Raw genomic sequence first — 16,365 nt, 5'->3', positions numbered from 1 at the left:
CTGAAAACATCCGCTCACTGTGCACAGCAGACAATAAAGCTAACAGAAAATGTTAGGAAAACCATGAGAGGGACAGATAATAAGACAGAAAATATCATAATGCCACTATATAAATCCATGGCATGCCCACATCTTGAATACTGGATGCAGTTTTGGTTGGCCCATCTCAAAAGAGATTACAATTGGAAAAAGTACAGAGAAGTGCAACAAATGACTAAGGGGATGGAACAGTTTCCGTATGAGGAGAGATTAAAAAGCCAGGGACTGTTCATTTTAGAAAAGAGACGACTAAGGGGGGATATGATAGAGGTCTATAAAGTCATGAATGGTGGGGAGAAAGTAAATAGTGAAGTGTTATTTACCCACTTCACATAACACATGAACCAGGGGGAACTGATAGCAAGGGAAGGAAAGGGACTCTGCCTGCATAAAACCTGGATATTTTCTTCTTGGGGAGACCTATGGCATTCTATGGCATTACTTATTTGGGGGGATGCTGGGCTAAGGAAAGTCAAGACTGGAAGCCCAACCTGATGTTTTGTGATGAAAAATGGTCCCAGGTTTCTGGTGAGCCCAGGTGAATTGCAGAAAGGAACATTTTAAGAACCATATTGCATCCTGAAAGCATAGGAATGCAGTGCATGCTACACTTCTCTGTATAGAGCGAGTGGGAGAGATTGTCTGGTGGTTAGAGTAGAGGGCTAAGGAATAGTGTGAGAAGGTGAAACAGTGATTAGGTGAATTTACCTCATATAAAATTGTAAGGGCCTAAATGGGTTTAATGGATCACACATTAGTTATCAATATATAATAAAATGCGTACTCAATATAATTGTGGGTTTGTTTTTAGTGTGGCCTTTGAATAACCTTTTTCGGGAAGGAGTGCAAACAGAGCCTATTTGACTTCCTGTTGTTCAGTTTTTGGAATGTCCCTGATTTGGGTACAGGACAAGGATCAAGTTATGGTGACCTGGCAGATATAATCAGGATAAACAGGGAAAGTCCTAAAAATCCATGTCAAATAATAAGATTAAGAGCTTTGTTATTGTTAATAAGCAGATAAACATGTTGTATAATGCTGTGTGTCATGCGAAATCTCATGTTTGATCAGCTATATGATTATATAATGAATCAGAAAAGGGGGTGTTGATAAAAGTAGGGTGTCATCTTGGGTATACAAAGTCTGTGCTGAGACTTAAGCTTTGCCTTTGTTTATGTACAGTCTTTGTCTATGTAAATGTAGCCAAACCTTTGGCCTGCCATATTTCACCTGATCACTGGGATGTGGCATTCTGTACCTCTGCTGAAATAAATCTGTTCCAGGGATTTGAACTCGTCATTAGCAGTGGATTTTGTCTGCTACGGCAACTAGTGGTTGTCTGTTTTGCTTTAGGAATCTGTTAGATTCCTAAAGCGAGCTATGGGCCTGGTTGGTGATCCTCAAATATCATAACAAATAGGACTCCCTCCGCCACTCGTTCTCGGTGTGATCTTGAGGAAGTCACGTTGGGACTGATTTCTAAGGCTCAGCCCCCACAATTTGGACCAGATTTTGCAGCAGTGCCCAGCAGTTCCCACTGTGACACCTAAGGCTGGATTTTGCAACCCAACAGCCAGCATTGTGAACTGTCCTGACAAACCTGGCCACTTTCAAAGGACAGTGCCTGAATGGGAGCTGAGATCTTTGGACAATCACTCCTCCACGGTGAGTGCTGAGCCTCCTAAAATTCTGGCCTTACCGTCTCGGGTCCTGAGTCTCCGCAGCCTTACACTTTGTGTGTCCCTGTGCAAAGTCAGTATGCACTCACTGTGCACCTCCCACCGCTGAGACTAAGATCATTTCTCTTTGCAAAGTTCTTTGGGATCCTTGGATGAAAGGAGCTATTGAAATACATTTAAAAAAAAATAATTGAAACTGAAGGGCACAAGGAACTCTGAGATTCTGGACAATAAAATCACACAATAAGATCTGACCTCACTGGAAAGCCTATGCCAAGGTCAAGCAGCATCCCAGTCACCAATGCACTGTACACTATATTGGTATGTAATAATTTTGCTTTCAGCTTGTGCTGACTGGCCATTTCCATCTGCCCTGCTTTGACTCCTGAGCTGTGAGTGACAATGACTTGCCTCTTCCAGTGCTCATTTTCCAAAGCTCATTTTGAGAAACACTTTAGAAAAGTGTCACCTTTTCCATTCTGGCTGCTCTCTGCTTTTTTTCCTCCATTCTTAAGAATCAAATTAGAGAGACCTCTTTCTTCAGCGGGCACAGCTGCTTTAGAATGATGACTACCCCCCTCAGTGATATTCTTTTCCAGAGGATCTGCCCTGCAGAGCACCCAGAAATATGAAAAAGCTTGTTCCAGTCCTCATCAAACCAGAAAACCACAAGTCTGGCTGTCACTGGGATACAATAATGTTCCCTGAAAATATTGGGCTGGAATCTTAGCTGGTGTAAGGCAGCATAGTTATAGTGAAGTCATCTGACACAGAGGGTAAAATTCTGGCCTCAGTGAAGTGAAGCAAAGTTTTGCTATTCACCTCAGTGTGACTAGAATTTAATCTAGGATGATGAAGTGACCTTGATTTACACCAATTGGGGATCTCAGCTCAGAATTTCCCCTGTAGCCAATGGTGCTATGCCAACCTACACCAGCTGAGGATCTGGCTTACTGTACCTACCAGCGTGGATTCTTTCTGTTCTATGAGCAGGAGAAGACACTGCCCTCTCTTTCATTTCCTATGGGAATTAGACATTCACTGCTGAGCATGGCCTTGCTCTCCTGTGAGCTATCTGCAGTCATGCACGTCCGATACTTTCCACCTCCCCCTGCCGGTGGACACACTACCCACAGCTAGTTCTGACACTGCACGTGGTTTTCAAAAATATCACTCAGTTTGTCTCTGATTTATAGACATCGCTTTCACCCTGATAGTCGTGCTTGTTTGTGTAATTAGTTCTTTCAGATTTTCGTTAGAAGTGCGAAGCCTCTCATATGCAGTGAAGGTAGTGGAGCTATACTGATTTGCTCTGATCTGGAGCTATACTGCTCTGAGGCTCAGGCTCTGGCTCTGGCCCCATGGAAAACACATCACAGAAGATAATGAAATAGTATCTCAGTCTGTATAGGGCTGTCTACACCACAGGTCTTGGGGGGAAGGAGAGGAGGGGCAGAGCTGTCGCCACCCCTCCCAGGAGCACAGAGGGCAGGGTGCCCCTGCTAGGCACAGTTTCTCCCCGGGCTCCTTCTCGACCTGTGGGCGGCGGCTTATTCTCCATTGCCCTATAACTTCTGCAGTAAGCTTTTCGGGGCGGGGACCGTCTTTGTTCTGCGTTTGTACAGCACCTAACACCCTGGGGTCTAGTAGTCCATGGCTGGGTGCTACAGTAATACAGAGAATGACAACAGGTTACATCAGTGCAAAGTGGGGCACAGCATGGTGCCTGCCATATCAGAATGGGCATGCGTCACCCCCAAATTGCACTGAGATAAATGACTGCATAAGGGTCAGGCAAGGGAGAATCAGACCCTGCAAGTGCGCAAAGGCAAAGCAGATTGCATCTTCTGTTCTGTAGGACGTTGCAAATGAAGGACTCAGGCCACAGGGAGCTGGAGCAACTTCTCTACCTTCCTTTGCAACTGGCTCTTCACATCTCTTCCCCTTGGCTTTTTAAAGTGATTTAACTCTGTAAATAGGTTATCCACACCAACTTTGTAAGGAAGACCGTTTGCATGAAGGGCCCTATGCACAACAAAATTGCATTGGGCTGTGCGTACTATGCACAAATCGAGCCCGACCCTGCTCTCACTGACACTAGTGTAACTCCAGAGTCCCTCCAATGATACATATGTCCCTCTATCCATCTGTCCATTCGTGTTGTGCTCGCTCTAGCCAGACCCAGCCATCAAACCATCTCTCCATCTACCTGGGAGCACCAATCAGCATCCAATCCTTACTCAATAGGGGCCCCATCCTGCAGCCCTTACTCAGACAACACTTGCATTGACCTGTATTGGAAATCTTGCCCGAGCAAACCCTGCCCTATCAAGTAGTGAAAGGAAGCATATCCCATTATTAACAACCAATGTTACTTAGATATAGTTTAGTGTGTGTTTCCCCCCATCAGTTAAACTTACCAGCAATTTTCAAAAGAAAACCTATTTCTGTAGGACCTCCCTCCCCCACCACCCAAACCCCACCATTTGCAGCTGTCCTGCTGCTCTGTACCAGCATGGAGGTAATCACTGCTATTTCTCACATTGCAGCACTAGCAGCTTCGTTTTTTGCGGGTGCATAAATGGAGATAGATTTGGGGCATAAGTTATCACTTTTAAACATAAACAACCCTCTTCGTTTAACTTCCATTAAAAACAGAAAACAACATGGAGAAAATCCACTGTTTGCCAGATGGAAAGGGACAAGTTCAGTAAAGATCCGGGAGGCCAGGGGGAGGATATATTTGTTGTGCCTCCTTGCGGGGGCGGGATTACAAACAAAGAGGGAGCCAACAAAAAAATTAAAAAGCCATAAAGATGTCTGGAGAGTGTCATTGAAATCTCTTTGTCTTATTTCAATGGCAGTTTAATAAAAAGGAAAAAACAATAAAAAAAATCTCAGTGGTGGAATATGATACTCCAGTGTAATCTGGGGATCGTTTGCATGATAGCCCTTCAGAGACTTTCTGGCTTACTATGGTGGCAGTGGGAGATTGTGTAAAACCCAGCAGTGTCACAATGGAGCATCCCCAGCTCCTTATTCCTCTCAAGTGTTTTAGATGGGGTCTCTTTCTGCTCTGAGGTGTGTATTGAAGAGGTCATTCATTGCATATCCTAGGCTTTAGTGCAATGCTACTTGAGCACTGTAATGCACACAGGCAGTTACTGTCTCTCCCACCTGTACATTAAAAAACAAAAACAAAACATAGCGAGGACAGGGACTCGGGACTCCTGGGTTTTTTTCCTTGTTCCTTTCATTTAGTAGTTAGAGCAGGGGATTGGGAGCCAGGACTCCTGGGGTCTAGTCTTCTCAAGGGAAGAGTGTGCTCTACTAATTAGAACTGGAAGTCTGGACTCCTGGGTTCTTTTTGTGTGTGAGGGAATGTGGCTGATGGGTTAGGACACAGGAGTGGGGATCCTGTTTTCTATTCCTGGTTTTGTGAGGCAGTGTGTCTTCCTGGTTAGAACAGGTGAGTGGAGTCAGGAAGCCTGAGTTCTCTTCCTAGCTTTGGGAGGAGGTTTGTTAAAATGCCCCATGTTGGAGATAGATGCTTTACTAAGGCTTTTAAAATAAATCAAAGCAGGTGATACTACATTTTTCACAGAAGCATAAAAGACTCTTTTTAGCATAAAATAATTTCCCCTGCTTGAACTTTAAAACAAACAACTCACATCTGGTCAACAGAAAAGGGAAAACAATGACAGTCAAGCTCAGACCTTGTGTGCCAACTTGAATCTTGGAGAGAATTTTTATGGCTGGTTATAAACTCCACAAAATACAGTTTTATAACAGAACCTGGGGATGGTCTTTTAATTCTAATGAGCATCACTAGAGTCTCATTGGGGTCAGAGGATACCAGAGTGCTAGAGGGGGAAATGGCTTTAATTCTGAGTAGAGTTGGTGAATGAATAATTCAACACGAGTAATGTATTGACTAAGTTTGTCTCTTTTTCCTGTTTGGGTGAAATGCACCCACTGCATAGAGCCAGCATAAGCCCTAAGCACCACTTAAGTTCCAATTAAGCCCTTTGTGAATTGTCTGGGAACAGATCCCAGCTTTCCCATATTTATTTGTTATTCAAAATTATTCACCAAACAGATTCTGCACAAAATTTTTGCTCCACACCTTGTTTGCAAACAGTTCACAGTGAGTGCTTGACATTTGAAATTCAAGCTGTTTTTATAGGCCACAACAGGCCACATGGCATGCTGCTGTTTCCCTGACTGGATGTGCATAACACTTAGAATCAGGTTTCCCTTGCAAATAGCTGTGAGTAAAAATTCAGAACTCTTTCTGGAAATATTCTTCAATAATCCCTTAGAAACATTCCTGCCAGTAAACTCATTGGCTGGAATACTCATGGAAAGCCATTAGGCATGAACACAGCTGAACTGAATTCATTTGAAAATCTGTATGAACATCTGGAGGGAGATATTTGCACTATCTGCCTATCCCTAATCCCAGATGCCCTGTGGCTAGAAGATGAAATTCACCCATGTGCAGTGGTCTGTATCAAGGGGACTCAAGTGGGGCATAGTAGACTTTGGGCTGGCTGCTCTGCACAGAGCTGAATTTCACCCCAAGTGAGTATGAGCAGCAGCTTTGGATCTGTTAGGTCTGATTCTTCTTTTGCTTGCACAAGTTTCATGCTGGGGTAATTCTATTGGAATCAGGAGAGCGACTCCTGAATTATGCCAGTGCAGGGGAGAGGAGAATCAGGTCCTTTATTTCTTAAATGCTCCCAATCAAGGCAGGGGATGTCATCAAGCAATGGTGCTGGAACAAGGGGTGCTGCCGCACCGCCTGGCTTGCAGTAGTAATAACAAATGCCGCATACATGGTTTCCATGATTTCTGTCATCAGCACCCCTACTATCAAAATTGTTCCAGCACCCCTGCCATCAAGCTCAGCAGGGATTAGGAGCACTGGAAATGCCACAATTGTCTTGGAGCAGTGACTCATGATGGCTGACGCTGAGATGGAGAGAAGTTGTCGCTCACAAATGAGCAAGCATACAAACTTTTGAGGGCCATAGGGATCAAGAAAGGCAGTGTGGATAGGCAGTGGATAGGGCACAGGACCAGGACTCAGGAAACCTGGGCTTTATTCTCAGCTTGGCTGTGTGACCATGGGCAAACCAAGTCACCTCTCTTTGCCTCTGTTTTCCCTCCCTCCAGTTCGATATTTAGACTGCAAGCTCTTTGGGGCAGGAACTGTCTATCACTCTGTGCATGAACAGCACCAAGCATCATGGACTCTCCATCTCTGTGGGAGCTGCTTCTATAATGTAAACATCAGCTTCATATAAGCAGCAACACACCTTCCCACCTAGATCCCTGCTGGACCCTGCCTTTCCCCCTGGGAGAAGTGGAAGTCAGAGGGGCTTGCAGGGCCCCCATTGACTTAATGGTTTTAGATGGTCTGAGATGCGATCGGAGCAATTTTCTTTACCATTTATTGCCTTACTAAAACCCATTCATTGGAACAGCCTTTTACAAAACCAGCAATAAATATATGTATCGCAAAATACTCTACCCCATCAACAATCTCCAAACCTGCACGTATATTTTACTGCCTATACACTGATTGATGCCCTGGAACAGCTTCAGGCTTTTAAACAGCACTCTCTCTCTTTCTCTCTCTCTCTCTCATCTCATTTTCTTTCCCCTGGAAAAAACGTGGGGGCTGGGAAGCATGGGAGGCAGTCAAACTGCAGGGCCGTTCTGCAATATCCGGGAGCATCATGGGAAGGACTCAGGGCTGGAAAGCAGGGGTGTACAAGATCAGGGTGCATTGGCATTGCGGGATGTATCAGGTGGTGCCTGAGGTGCACTGACAGGGCAATGGGAGCCCCAGAAGGGAACTGCGGAGGTCTGGACTGAGGTGCACTGGAGAATGTGTGTGGTGATCCATTACTGGAAAAGCAGGGGTTGCAGAAGGTCAGGTGTGTGCGTACGACCCTTACTTGAAAAGGAGGAATGCTGCAAGTTAGGTCTGAACTACATTGGCTGAGGTAAGGGCGGAAGCTTGCATGGCCTGCCACCTGCCTGCCTGAGTCCACACACCCTGAAATAATAGCCCCAAGAAGCGTGAACTGCCCCATTCATCAGCCTACTGTCACCCCCAGGGCTGTGGCATGGGAGCGGTGGCAGGGGGCACTGTGTGTGGGGTACCTAGGGACCTAGATTATTTTAATTGTCCCTGGGAATTGGGCATCCAAGTCCCCTTTGCAAGTTGCGTCCATAGTTTTTTTAGGGACGTGCACTGTGTGCGTCCAAAGTCCAAGGGCAGGGTCAACCCTTAAACAGAAGAGAAGCAAAAACTTCTGACTCACCATGTGCCTAGCTGTGCTTCCCATCACACCAACTCAGCCCAGCAAACTCCAACCCCTGTCTGCATCTCTGACACATCCTTGTCCACAAACTCACCTGGATTTTCTCTATGAGAGGACGAGTATGAGCCAGGATTTGTCTTACTGTAGGAGCCAGAGGCCTCACTGTGCTAGGGACTGTACATAGAACAGTCCCTGACCAAGAGAGTTTACAATCTAAATAAACATGATGTACAAAGGGCAAGAGATAGGAAGGATTATTATCCCCATTTTACAGATGGGAAACTAAGGCATAGAGTGATGATGTGCCAGTGCAATGGCTGCTGAGCACTTTTGAAAATCTGATTCCATGTGACTGGCCCAAGGTCAGACAGGAAGTCTGTGGCAGGGCTAAGACCTGAACCCAGCTCTCCTGAGTCCCGACCGAGAGCTTTAACCACAAGACCATTCCTCCTCTTAAAGGTAAATTTTGGTGTCATTCACTTTTATCTTGCTCTAGTTTTAATTTGCTCCAGAAAAGTAGCTTGCAAGCCATCATCCTGATTTGCAGGGTCTAGTTATTCTCCTTTTGGGGGGTTTCCAGTTCCAGAAGTGGGCAGAAACCTGCAGTTTCCAATGCAAGGGATAGGGGAAGATACTTCTCCTGGGAGTGACAATTTCATTTCCATGAGGCTGCTTAGCAGAATCAGAGAAAGTCGCTGGCACCTCCCACTCCAGAGTAAGAAGCAGAAGGATGTTTCATCAGTCAGTACTCTGATGGCTCATACCTCATTGCCTACAGAGTCCAAGCGAAACACTGATCTCCTGTGTGTTTCCAGGCAAAAGGGCTGGATTGCAAAAGTGATTGGTTGCAGCAAGCTTCTATACACAGGGAATTAATTAGCAAGCCCCTCACATGGTCCCCTCTGGGATCGCTTTCTGGCTGCCAGGGCCAGGTCTTCAGTGGTGTAAAATGGTATAGCTTTATGGACTTCATTAAGTCAGCTAGGTGCAACTGGACTGCCATGTTCCAAGGAAACTCTGTCCAACCTGCAGCATTCAGGGGTGACTCTAGGGCCTATTTTGGGGCAGTTCTCTGGATGGTGCTATACAGGAGGTCAGGCTAGATGATCAGAGTGGTCACTTCTGGCCTTGGAATCTATAAATCTACGACTAGCCAATATAACTAGGGGACTGGCTCAAGGTGAGCTTTGCAACATGGTACCGCAACACAGTAACGTGCGACAGAGTCGCTGAGGGCATGGCAATCCGAAGCTGCCGTTGCTCCCGCACTGTGGATGGGTGAAAAGAACTTTCCTCACGGTGGAACCTTCCTCCCAGCCTCAGACTGAAGCATGTTTCTGAGGCTATGTCCACACTAGGCACCCCTGTGCGATCCCCAGCTCGCACAGACGTACTGGGTGAGAGCTAGCGCAAGTATAAATAGTAGCCGAGCTGCGGTAGCCTGGTTAGCTGGAGCGGCAGCCTGCCTTAGCCGCGCAGCGTGTGTACCTATGGGATTCGGGGGGGCGGGAAGGGGGTTGTACTCGGCACGGTTGAGCCATGCTGCCACTGCAGTTGCCTGGGCTATGGTGGCTACACTGTCACTTACATTCCTGCTAGTTCTCACCAAGCTACCGAAAGTATGTCTACATGAGCTGGGGATCACACCCTTAGCTCGTAGTGTAGACGTAGCCTGAGAAACATTGGGATAATCTCCTCCTCTCTCCCCGCCACTTCCTTTTAATTTTATGGCAGCCTCTGAACTCCTGGCTTCCAGCTGGAAGTAGACAAGCCAGAATATCATGAGTAAAGCTGTTCTTGGGATATGTCCAGTACATCCTTTTGTTTGCCTTTCTATCTAGCTGTCTGTCCCAATGCAACTTGTCAGTTGCATATGCAAAGAAATGAGGATCACAACGATTCCCCTCCTAGGAAACTCTCTATGACTCTTTCAATCACCTGCAATCTGAAGCAAGGTCAGTGCTTAGTGGCCATCTTCCAGTGGAAGACAGTGACTCAACTAGTAAGAAAGGTGTGGGCAAAGAGAGATCCTTAGTGCACCAGGCCGGAGGTAACTTTACCCATGGGGAAAAAGTCCCATAGCCTATCATCATCATCTGAGAAGGCAGCATGGGAAAACTTCCAGGAAAAGCTGCTCCAATCAAATCCCTCAGCCCACTTTTGCAATCTCACGAGGTTCAGAGATGCACCCAGCCTTTAAAGTGCTTGTCTAGACTGAACCCCAAGCCTTCTGAGGTTCTCCCATCTCCATCTCTGGCTAATTCTTGGTTCTTAGGCTTATTTCACACACAATTATATCAGTTAGGGATGGCCAGGAATATGAGTCAGATCCTCAGCTGGGGTAAATCAGCATTGCTCCATTGTAGTAGATGGAACTGAGTCCATTTTCACCAGTCGAGGATCTGTCCCTGGGAATTTGTGCCTTCCCTGCCTACTTTTAAATGTGCCATGCAATGGGGCTCCCACCACTCATTCTGAGAGGTGATTATGCAGGCTAATAGATCTCACTGTCAGGAAGTTATCTTCTGAAGTTTAGGCAGAATTTTCCCCTTTTCCTAATCTCCTCTGATGACTCCCAGTTATATTCCCCTCGAACCAATAATTCCTCTGCTTCCTGTGCGGAGAACTTAGGTGCTGACCTTGCTATGCCCAGAGTTGCAGACATCTCTTGCTGGATGCCACCGGGAGCTCAGCAGGGTTCCAACACTGCTGAATGTGCCCATGCAGTGGAACGCAGAGGCAGCGCTGTGTCGCTCTGTATCCTGCATGCAAGCTCTTCCCTCCCTCCGCCCTCACAACTATCTCCCTGGGACTGAGACACATTTCCGGGTGCATGTGACAGATAATGTGGCTCAGTGCCACATAATGCATAACAAGATCAGATCTGTTCTGGTTGGGTACAAAGGGTCCTACTCAACAAACCACTTTCATTTCCATTGTGCGAGCGGAATTTTATCAGGGTTCTAATGACACCACTTCATAAAGAGAGGTAGCGTTATCGCTGCTCACCCACTCCGCCTCCCCCCCCGATAGCGATAGACAATTTCCTTGTTTTTACATTACAGCCGCACGGCTATGGGAGAAGATAAGGGGCAAGATTGAAATGTAAGGGTGGGGGAATACACATCCCCTTGTCAAAAATAACTCAGGTGAAAGGAATGGGATTAATAGTAGGACAGCGATATTTAGCTGGGCTCACTTCAGACCCACCCATGTCCCTTCTCCAAGGAGGGCAGTTATTGGACAAAGAGGGTAGCAGGATGAGTGCCTGCCTTGCTGCTCCCACGCTGGGCCTGTTCTAGGAATGAATAACAGCCCCTAGGCTATCCGTCGGCTATCTTTCCCCAGCAATAAATGCACCATTGGGGGAGTCAGAGTCTCCCTGGCCTTGCACCATGGGTAGCCATTTACATTAGTGCAAAAGTGAGAGCAGCGTGGTTGCAAAATGCTGGCATTCACACCTGTATACCACCACCACACAGTGAGCCAGTGCGTTCTGAGTTGGTAGCGTTTGACACATGCTTTGTAAGAGGGTGCAGATTGCAGACTGATTGGGAATCAGGCCCTTTATTTAGAACCGGATTAGCGGTCTAGGTATATGGAATCCTGCCTCAGCACAGGGAGATGATTTAGATGGACCTGGAAGTCCATTCCAGCCCTTCATTTCTGGGATTCTATGAACTGGAGGGTGGGGGTCAGTTGGGGACTAGGATGGTGAGCCAGGAGTAGGAGACAGATGAGGGGGGCTCCCTCACAACTATGGGGGGCGCCAACAGCAGGAGTCAAATCAGAGGGTCAGGCTGTGTTTCCCATCCATGAGTGGGGAGCCGGGAACAGGGGACAGATCAATGAATCCAGACTTCCCTGATCCCCTGAGCAGAGAAGGGACTGGGGAGCAGGCGGCATGGTAGGATCGTGATGCTAGCACTGAGATTTGGTTTCGTGACCCTACTGTGAGTATCAACTCAAACTTTTAAAGGCAGAGGATCTGACCTTGAAGCCTTTATGCAGGCAAAACTCACCCTGGCTTTGCTAGGCATTTGCCCTGCCTCTGGGCTGCCAGATCAGGCCTCTCGTGGCTGCAAGGCAAACTGCATTGGGCTGTGCACTGGACCTGGCAATCTCAAACAAACCCACAAGTCTCCTTATACAGATTCGGATTTAAAGTGGAACCTGCCCCAGCTGAAGAAGGGACCACTGGACCCAGGACCCTCGCATGTATTATTACCACCATTTGCTTAACATTTGCTAAATGCGAGAAGTGCGGCCGGGACTACCCAAAGCACAAAACTCCCTGCCCTGAAGAGCTCATGGGGCTTATACTTTAGTTGCTGGCCCAGGAATAAGGATCTGCACTACCTGCCTTGTGTGCCCCATTGGTTCAGGACCAGCATGGCCGTGTGAGGGGGTGAAAGGGAAGGAGATTCCCACAGTCTCAGCCCTCTGGGAGCCTGTGCACAGGAGCCTGAGTGTCCGAGGTGCTGAGCGCCCGCTGCTGCCCACTGAGACCAAGGGGAGCTGCAGGTTCTCATGCCTTCATTCTTTCCCATTCCAGTCCTGGATAAGGGCACACATTGGAACTGAGCACATGGCATCCCCTAGGGCCATCGCCACTGGCCCACAGCCTGCAACCTGTTCAAGACCTCCTGCACAAAGGGCATTTCCCTTCCATTCAATGCCCGATCCCTAGTAGCCACAGCCCTCATGCACTCCCCGCCCAAAGGGGCTTGGCTCTCCTTTGGTCAGTTCCTCCTTGCCATTGCTGATATCCCCAGGGCATGACTCTTTCTCTGGGCACAACCCTATCATGCCTGGAGTCTTAACCAGGTACTAGAGGGAGCAAGGGACTTGCTGAGATCTTTCAAGCCCATTTTTGTTCCAGGCTCCAGCACAGAGCAAGAGGCAGAGCAGGAGGGAGAGACCTGGTTCTTGTCCAGGCATCGGAGCAGAGGAGGAGGAGAGAGAAGACAATTGATGTCACTGCTAAGCATAGCAACACTGGAATCACACAGCCTTATTTACACTGAGCACCCGGGGGCATAGCTGCTACCCTCCCACTCCCCAGCAGCCTGAGCCTCCACTCTGTTACTAGGGCGGGTTTCATGGCAGTGCTACTGGTGGTGGGGGCAGGGGGAGTCTATGACGGAACACAATAGCAGAGGAAAAACAAATCCCCATCAATCTGCTAGAAACAAGAGCTCACCCTAACCTCCCAACTCAGCCTTGCTAGGCACATGATTATACACTGCACAGCTCCGGCAGGCTGGAGTCACGAAACATCAAAAGAGGGCTGGGATTTTTAGCAAGGCATGGGAGGAGGGGTGTATAGGGTGGCGAGTGCCTGCATGGTGTGTGTGAGCCTATGTGGGTGGGGTGTGGGGGGGGTGGAGAAGACCTTGCCAACAGCAAGACAGCAAGACCTTGCCAACACCATCAGTTGTCCTGGTGTTTCTCCTGCTGATACCACGGGGCAAGAGAGGGGAGCAGGCACCCTATCCCCAACCCCAGCTTGCTTAACCAACCCTCTGCTACAGCAGCCTGATGAGACTGCTCCCTTCTGTGCTTAACACTGACACATGGGCTTCACCCCTTGCTACCCTGCCTCCTTCTCTGGGTGCTGGATGACAGACAGACAGCCATCTGCATGGGCTTTCCTTTCCCTGGGCTCTGCGGGCTCTGGAGGGTGGATGGTGAGTGGTTCTTTTGTTTGTTTGCTTGCTGCCAGATGCTCTCCAGAGCAGGGATCCCCTTTGCAAAAGCACTGGGTACATTTGCAGTGCTATTCCAGAGTCAATGTCCACTGTATTTGTCAGCTGCTCCTAGGTTTTGGCTTGAGGATCACTTTTTACTTTGCAGTCTCTTGTGCTCTGCTCCACTTTCCCCTCTCCCATCTGCGAGCTGAGCTCTGTGCTGGCAGGGGTGGAGGTAGGAGGCTAATGGACCAGACTAGGTTATTTAACACAGCCTCTCTCCCACATCTAACTTCTCTTGCTTAATGGTTTTCATTCATCTCAGCCACAGAAGGGTTAATGTGCTGGAAATGTTGGTTCCTGGCCAGATCACATCCTCTTGGTGTTCTTATCCAAGGCTGGATTCTGATCTCACTGCCACCAGTAAAAGTCCACCGCATCTCCATTGCTTTCACTGGGGTTATTCCAGATTTACACCACTCACTGAGAGCCGAATCTGGCCCTGGCTCCATTGATTCCAGTGGAGTTTCCAGATTTACACCAGTGTAAATTAGATCAGAATCAGGCCCTTAACATCTGTGCCACAGAAAACCTTCCTTTCTATCAGCTGCCTTTTCCGTCCCTGCCTCAATCTTGTTTTCCTCACCTGTTCATCTTAGCGCAACTGAAACACACAGGTACCACAGCATCCCCCCCATGCACATCCCCCCACACCCCTTGCCCCTTTTTTCTCAGCATTTAGCATCTGTCCTAGAAATAAGAGGGAGAGAGAGAAAGAAATGCACTGGGGAAAAAACAACCAGCACCCAACTCTGGGTGCCAAGGCTTCCCCATCCTCAGCCGAGAGTCGCACCATGCAGCCACGAATGCACCCATGCTTTCCCCATCTCCCCTTGTCTTCTGTGCACTGACGATGCCCGCCACCAAATAGACGGATCCCAACTTACCCTTGGACTCTCCTCTGGTCTCCTAGTGCCGCTGTCATTTGCCTGTCTGCTCCCTGACACAGACATGCACACATCAGGTTCAGACGGAGCCCCGGAGCTGACAGACAATGGGGAGCTGCGGTTTCCTCTGCAGCCGGCGTAATGGACCAGCCAAAGCTGAGGAGTTTCTGCTCTATGCCCCCCACACCCCACCTCCCCACACACACACTTTATTTCTGTTCTCAGAGATGATGGCCAGCCAATTTTCCCCTCTCTCCCGCTCTCTCTCCTTCAGCTACTTATCTGGAGGCAGCAGGGAGGGACCATCATTCTTCCCCCTCTCACGTCGCATTTGTAAGCACACACACTCCACTCTCCTTGGCTTTCAGCAGCTTCCCACCACCTCCTCCTCCTCTTTCTCCATCCTCCCTCCTCCTCGCTGGAGCCCTGTCACTGCAATGTGCCACCCACCTGAATCAGCTCCTGCCTGCTGTACCACTTAACCCCTGAGGCGCCAGCAAGCTCTGCCTCGTAAACAAGGGGGGCCAGAGAGGGCCGGGAGGCCGAGAGGCGCCTGGCAGAAGCAGGGAGCCAAGCAGATTGCTGGCAGGGCTGAGCCTCACAGCACAGGCAGGAGCATCAAAGGACTCGACTGCAGCTCGTCCTGTTTAAATCGGTTTGAAGATCGGCGCCTCTGGGGACACAGATGGCTTCCCTGCGTCCCTCAACGTGACGCGTGTCTCTCTCTGTCTGAGCTCTTCCCCCGCCCCGCCTCTCCCGTTTGGGGCTGTTGAAAAGGCCGAGATGCGGAGGGAAGCCTTTGTGGGATGAACTAGCAATTGGTTTGTGCCCGTCCGGCTTGCAGGGCCCTAGCCCCAGCGTGCCCATGGCTCCTCCCGCTCCCATCACACAATACTGGCTTGTGTTGTCATGGTGCCACGCTGCCCTGGGGTTCCTTATGTTTCTCGGTGCTAGCATGGAGACCAGTATCTTGGCACTGAGGCACTGTAGGGCTCCCCACACTATTCTGGTGTCATGGCAGGTTGGCACTGAAGCAGATCTGGGTGTCAAGGGGTCAGCAACCACAGTGGCGCAAGGAGCCCTGGGGTACTTGCTATGGCTTGTGGCACCCCGGGGCGGCAGAGGAACCAGGAGACACCTCCCACCTCACTGCAATGAGCCAACTCAAAATGGCATGGCTCTGTGGCATCCTCATCTGCTTCTGCACCCTCTTCACCAGTCTGACACATTTATTTATCACTAGGGCGTGCTGGGGGCTCAGCTGCTCTGTACCTCTCCTGGCTTGTCTGGGTCATGGCGTCTTGGCAAGGAGGACCTTCCTTTTCTTTTGCACCAGCCTGGCTCAGGGTAAGGCACACTGGGCCTTGGCATGGAGTTGGCTGGGGTTCCTCACACTTCTCTTTGTCTGGGGATTTTTAAAGCCTCGCGAATTGCAGGCTCCACTCTGCCACCATTTGCTTCCCACCCTGCTGCAACTTCTAGGCCTTGTTGTGGAACATCTAACAAGAGACAGTGTCACTTTCCTACCGAGCCACGTGGAAGTCACCTGTGCCTGGTGTCTTTCTCCATCTTGCCCCAGGTGGAACCAAGCAGGCCTCAAACAAACTGCTTCTGGCCCACATCCTCACTTGCCACTTTTAAAATCCTAGTGAGTTCATTCAGATCTTGTTCCCT

At 48.8% G+C, this 16,365-nt stretch overlaps 1 protein-coding gene across 2 annotated transcripts in view; it reads right to left on the bottom strand.

The window, feature by feature from the left end:
- The window catches only part of LRRN2 (leucine rich repeat neuronal 2), a 106,304-nt gene extending 90,887 nt beyond the window's left edge, over window positions 1–15,417 (bottom strand). Inside the window, exon 1 of one of the 2 annotated variants that reach the window (XM_074936371.1) lies at window positions 15,142–15,417. The gene's annotated coding sequence lies outside the window, so the exon portion shown is untranslated. Of the gene's footprint in view, window positions 1–14,691; window positions 14,995–15,141 lie in introns of those variants that run through there. The other variant, XM_074936370.1, reaches the window with a different exon arrangement.
- Window positions 15,418–16,365: the final 948 nt, after the last annotated feature.

Source organism: Natator depressus, chromosome 21 (genome assembly GCF_965152275.1).
Source record: "Natator depressus isolate rNatDep1 chromosome 21, rNatDep2.hap1, whole genome shotgun sequence".
NCBI classification, from domain to species: Eukaryota; Metazoa; Chordata; order Testudines; family Cheloniidae; genus Natator; species Natator depressus.
The sequence above is the reverse complement of the archived record's forward strand: the minus strand, read 5'-3'. Positions and strand labels throughout refer to the sequence as shown.